We start from the raw sequence: 6,591 nt of genomic DNA, 5'->3' as shown, positions 1-6,591 counted from the left end.
TACTTGCATGTAATGCCATTTAGATGACCTGCAAAAACAGTGCTACAGTAAGACATGAATGCAACAGCCAATGTATCAGGATCCCCAAAACAACCTCTATGGCAACGTACGTGCATGATCCAAATGCACAACAGACCTCTTTCCAGCCACAATAATAAAACTGTTGAGATACTGAGCCAATTTTGGCTAACTGAAGCATATTTACATAAAAAGCCTAACAGAGTTGCAAAAAAAGTCAAGTGTCTTCACCAGCTTCACTTGTGTTCAGCACAACCTTGGGACTTCTGAAATAACGAGGTATAAGAAGGATCAAGCCCTCTGTTTGACATTTCATTCACAAAAGACTACCACATAAAACCGGGGTTACCACACAAGGGATTTTGAAAATGAGTCTGTGATCGGTGTTGACAGCCAAAGATACAATCAGTAACAGATGAGGTTCATGAACTTTATTCTTTTTGCTGAAGGAGGGGGAAGAGAATCATCCCATACATTTGCAAAACAGAATCCCAAAAGCATTTTCAATACATGTGGGTTTGTTTTTTGTCAGCATCTAAGGCATTTGGGGGAAAAAACATAAAATTTATAGACGAATAATTCAGTCTTCAGCATTACCTGATCTGTACCAATACTGGAAAATGACTAGCCTTAGGTCAGAGTTTGGCACAAGTCACTACTGTTTGCACTGTGAAATAAAGTCAAGGAGAGTGGAAGAGAAGACCCTTTACCATCCTCTCAGGGTGTGGTGGTTTAACTTGGCTGGCAACCAAACACAGCCACCCACTCCCTCTCCCCCTCCCAGGGAACAGGGGAAAGAACTGGTGGTGTAAGGGTAAGGAGACTCACAGTCCGAGATAAGAAAAAAATAGTAATTGGAACAGAATAACACTTAAAATAATAATGACCATCATAACAGTAATAATAGTCATAACAGAAGATACAAATGAGCAACGCGTTGTGCAGCTGCTCATCACTGGCCAACCAAGCCTGGTCCGTCCCCAGATAACGACCCCAGAAGAGCGACAATCCCAAACTGAAACCGCAGCCCTGGCAGCGTGAGGGCCTGTGCGAGAGGGAGAGTGCACCTGAGGGACCCTCATTAACATCCTGAACAGGACATTACATGATACAGAATATCCCACTGGCATATCCCCATGACAGCTTGGGTTTACTAATTTTAATCTTCCCCTGCTCCAGTCTTTTGCACCTGCAGACTAGCAAAACACGGGGAAGCTGGAAAGTCCTTCAACTTCCAGTGACAACTGAAAACTTTAGTATGTTACCAATGTTCTGCCCATAACAAATCCCAAAACATAGCGCTGCTCTAGCTGCTGAGAAGGAAACTACCTCTGTACCAGCCAAAATCCAGGACAGGGGCCAAATGCCTATTTTCAGTATTCTCAGTCTCTCACTGGTAATGTTAACTGAACTGTAAGACCATTCCCCCACAGTAAAAGGGAAAAATCCAGAAGTTTCTTCAAATTCAGACAGCGAAAGGACCGAAGAAATGACTGGCAAATGCATGCTTACTCCCACAGACCTTATCTCTGTACTTATCTCTGTACTGTACAGGACTCCCCACCGCTATTAAAGGCAACATGTAATTTGGGGGATAAGGTGCTACCGCGCTATGGTAATGGAAGAGCATAAACAGTGCGGACAACCATCTCAGTTTTCTTTTCTCTAAACAGAACTGTAAATGTCAATCTAGTATGTATCACCACAAAGCCCCAAACTAAACATGCGCAATTTAAAGCAGTGAGAATAAAGGAAATGAGATTATGATGCCAATTAATACATATTTAGGCAGTTGTAAGAAAATAAACTTTGGTATTGTTTAAATCTTCAGTTTGTACAACTGAGCTAAATAACACTATTGGTAAATTCCATTTAAAATACTTTGTCACCTGAGAAAACCAAAAGCAAAAGGAGTTCAAAGTGTCATTAGTCAGAAATGATAAGCATTTCTGTCAATTCTCCTACTGCATTGACTCTTCCTTTTTATTAACATGTAACACTCCAAACAACAGTTTCAGCTTTCCTTTACTGGTCTAAAACAAAAGGTTTACTTCATTGTAATAATACTAGGCATTGTGATACTACAAAGTTGTTCAGTTATATCTGAGCATAGAAAAGGACTTGAAGTTGTAAAAATAAAGAATATTTCACCCTAGCTAACACCTAGCCTATTAACAGAAACTAGTCCATTGTATTCCTCTAGTAACCGAATACAGCAAAAACAAGGTATAACAATGCCAACTTTAGACGTGATTATTAGACGAATCAATGGAGAGCGACACAATGTGAATTAGACCGAAACACAAGACTAACATCTAGATAGAGGCCTGGTTTCCCTAGGAAGAAAAGGGGGAAGCATTCTTAACCAGAGTGAATTAATTCAGGGTCACAGCTTCCTCAAAGCACGGCAACTTGTAGATTTGACATGAATTATAGCAAATCTAAAGCTAGGCTTGGTCAAGTGCCTTGCACACATCACCTTTTTACCTCAAGTTGACCTGTTTCTACCAACTCTTTTTTTTTTCCCAAAGGACAGGAACAGTGTAATTTTTCCACACTGAAAACATTCACATTTTTTCAGCATCACACCAGCACTTCTTATTTACACTCTCAATTTCCATGCTAAATATCCTCATATTCACACAACTTTAGAAGCTCGGCACAATACTCTGCTTACAGAACTCAGCTTTGCTTTTTTTTTTTTTTGTGCTAACATTAGCACAAAAAAAGGCTCCATGAAGCAAGGTAGGACTTCTATTACACCTGCTCAACTTGATAGCCTCCGAAGGTTTTTGCAAGGGGTGGGTGGACACTGTTGTGCTGATGCTCAGTGCTGAACTGCATACAAGTATGAATGCAGACTCATACCTGAGCTACTTAAACATTCTGCCACTGAACAAAGCAAATGTCTGAATACACATGAAGTAGAACAGCTGACTAAAACAGAGATTTTTTTGCACAGCCACTTTGCAGACTAGATCCATACTTTCAACATTAACCTATTAACATCTGACCATCTAGCAAGTTGGCCTGGGAAGGGCCTGGTAAAAAGTTATTCCAGGCAAAGTAAAAGTCTTAACATGCAAACTGTCCTTTCATATGTTACCACCATATAATGATTCAAAAGCTTTTGCTGACTCACTCCATCACTTCAGAAACAGCAACTGTAAAAACATTACTATCCATTCACATGACAAAGTGCTGTGAAAAAGGAATAGAAAAAGGAAAGCAAACAGATTAAAAACTTTCCCAAATCCTCTCAACCTTGGCTTAATAAGACATATTTAAAGATTAAATGACAGTAACAGTGTGAAAGAGGCCTCAGGGAATTAACACCAAATTCCTACTGAAAAGTAACAGAAAACAGGCCCCTAAAAACTGCGTCTGCTTTGAAAGTACTAAGCTACAACTTTTATCTAGATGACAATAAAAAAAGCAAAGTTGCTGACTCTTCCCACACCAAACTTTGTCTGGAACATGGTAGTGCATGACATGGAAGCAAAGGTTTGTACCTAGAGAGCTGAACTGCAGTTTACGTTCCCAGCAGTCCCTCAAACAGTTTTACTACCAAAAAAGATTTTCAAATCATATTCCCTTGCTCAGCGCTGCTGTTTCAAAACACACCCGTGACCATTCAAACTTTCAGCTGCCAGTCCTAGTAACATAAACAGCGAAGCCGGACTCTAGACTTTGGTACACCCACGCCAGCAGTCTCAACAGAGGCAACTTGGATGAGCTCCTGCTTTCTTTTATGCAATAGAATTAATGGCTACAGGTTTTCTTGACCCAAGAAGTAGAGGAACCAAACACACACATGACACTACAACTGCTGATAGCTGGGCTCTTCTCTCCTGTTGAATCACACCTGATAACCTCATGACTGTGAATTAAAGGGAGTCAGTGAAAATAGGGTTTCATCGCCCAATTCTTGGATGCTACACAGGAAGGGGGACAAGAATTCGTGGTTTCAAGTAGGAAACCACTTTTGGCCCACAGCCCACAATTTGCTGCAGATAAACCTTAGCTAGAAATTGCACCACCCACAATTAGGCTTCTATACAAGCTTATTGTGTCTTTCATGACTCGATGGAGTTACTATCTTCCTGTGCCCTTGTCAATGATGCATACTAGTTTTGCAACCAAATTATTTCCTCAAATTTCTGCAACCAAACCAAATTCACAAAAAACTCAGCTCAAGAAACAAATTCAGATTCTTTATGAGCTTACAAGGCTAGTATCCTATAGAGTCAAACTACAGTGCTGCAACCTAGTGGAAAGGGCTCAAGACTTATGTTCTAGCCAGTTCTATCCCTCCCAGGCATCCTTCAGCAAGACACTCCACTTCTCCATGCTTTTTGACTTAGGAGAAATGGTTAGTGGTACTTCCCTTCTCCATAAAAGCACTTTGCAATCTACTGGTAGAAAGTGTTGTACTTGCAACAGAACTAGTCTGTTCTCTAGCAAGTAACAGCCTGGAAAAGGGCATAAAAGGATTATGTCTAAAATAGGATTCTTGCAGCAGAGCAGAGCTTTGTGAGAATCTACTCTACACTTTCTTGTTCACAAGACAGCATAAGAAGTTTTATCCTTCAACTTAATTGGGAGGAACTTGGGCAACATCCATTTTTCCTGAGAAAACACCAAGATGTGAGTTACTGCTGACAGAAAAATTCCTTCTCATTTGACCTTCTAGCTCAGAATCTCCAAATCGTTTGACTTTATCAAGTTTTAAATTTAAAGTGATACAGAATATAATAATGAGTGGGCTACAGACATAATGGCTAACACTGTTTTTAGTCTGTCAGTGGCAGGGAACACTTAACCCTATTAACAACAAGAAGTCTAAACAAAAGCATTTCTCCATGTCACCACATACTCCCCAATTCTTAAGATTCTGACCAAACCTTACTCCCAGACAGTGACCCTCCTTATATAGTAAAGGCTTATAGTCACTAGATTCTAGAGATATTGACTGAGCTCTCAAATAAATGTACAGAATATTTTACCATGACATCTCTACCACAGCTGTTCATTCATTAGGGTTTTCTCTGCTGTTGAAAATTTTAAACAGTATGCAGGACAGTCTTCAAAAATTCTGTGGCACCTTTGACCCACGAGTGAGGGTGAGGGATGCTAGCTAAAAAACCCATGGGAAATCTCAGGACGAAGGAAGGCTCTATTTGACATGGATAAAGTTTAAAAAGGATTAAAAAATTGAAGTACCACAATGGACCTGTTACTCTGCAGAAAAATAACTGCACACAAGACACTTCACAGGATTATTTGAACAGGCATTCTTATTTCACTCTATCTGACAGTCATTTAACAGAAAACACTTGCTAAGTAAAATGGTTAGATAACTGACACTTTTAAGCAACATCTAACTAAGCCAACTGTCAGGAAAGTCAATATGCCTTCTTCTAAAGGTTTTTATTCTACCAAATAGCCACCTACCATTGCTCTAAAACAATTTTAATCATGTTTCCAAAATGAGAAAAAAATAGCTTAAGAAACATGAAAAATCAAAGTATATTGCAAGGCGAACTCTATGGAGTCACACAGATGTGTTCCAATGCAGAGACACCAGACAACGGAAAACCTAATGCCAAACAATTAACATACTCGAGTGCCTTGAGTGCCAACAGAAAGCTAAACAAGAAGCCTGGAACAGAAGAACAAACTGGACTCCATTATATAGTTTCAAACTCTTTTGGTTGTACCATTCAGTAATCCTTGAACTACAGAAAAACATCGAGGCACAATGGGATTAAGCACTGAAATTAAACTGTTCTTATGAAGTAAAACAGTATATAAAATACTAAAAGCATAAGCCAGTCAGGAAAGATGCTCCGCTACCAAATTGCCACCAAAATCAGGAATGAACTTCTTAACACCAACGCAGTCTAAAGAAGCAGGCACTCTTTACTGCAGTGCCGGATGCACGGGGGAACGCTCCGCCTGTCGCGCATACTGACTCCTCTCTCTGCAAAAGCTTTATACTATCAAAACATGCATATTCACTGCTTTTCCTAGAAATCATTAACATATTCATTACATTTCCATGAACCCACTAATATACGTAAACGTCCTTTTCGCATGCCCACTGCAGTCTCTTGGTGGTCTCTGGGGGTCCCCTGGTGAGGGCACCTTTCAATGTCACATTGTTTAAGCAGAAGGGTGTGTCCTTTCGGAAAGGTTATCAAAATCGCCCAATGTTCCCCTTAATACTACGCCAGTGTGACCTCTGTAAGCAAAACATTACCAGCCTGGGATTGTGAGAACCTGGCACAAATCTGAAACCTGGGATTTATGGATTTAAAGTTTCAACCTTAAACTGTATTGAAGTTGTTATCAAAGAATACAACTACATGAGATCTGCACATGACGTTACACAGAGTCTCAATACAACATATACATTTACACATATAATTCAGTAGGTCAGATTTTTTATTTATAATTTAGTGTAGTACTGAAAGCACCATATTTACGTGTTCACTTAGTTTAAAAAAAATGTACTACAAATTGTCGAATATGCTATTACTGAAAACTGCATTCTGCACTGAAGAGAAACTC

Source organism: Antrostomus carolinensis, unplaced genomic scaffold (genome assembly GCF_000700745.2).
Source record: "Antrostomus carolinensis isolate BGI_N321 unplaced genomic scaffold, ASM70074v2 scaffold16726, whole genome shotgun sequence".
Classification (NCBI taxonomy): Eukaryota; Metazoa; Chordata; class Aves; order Caprimulgiformes; family Caprimulgidae; genus Antrostomus; species Antrostomus carolinensis.
The sequence above is the reverse complement of the archived record's forward strand: the minus strand, read 5'-3'. Positions refer to the sequence as shown.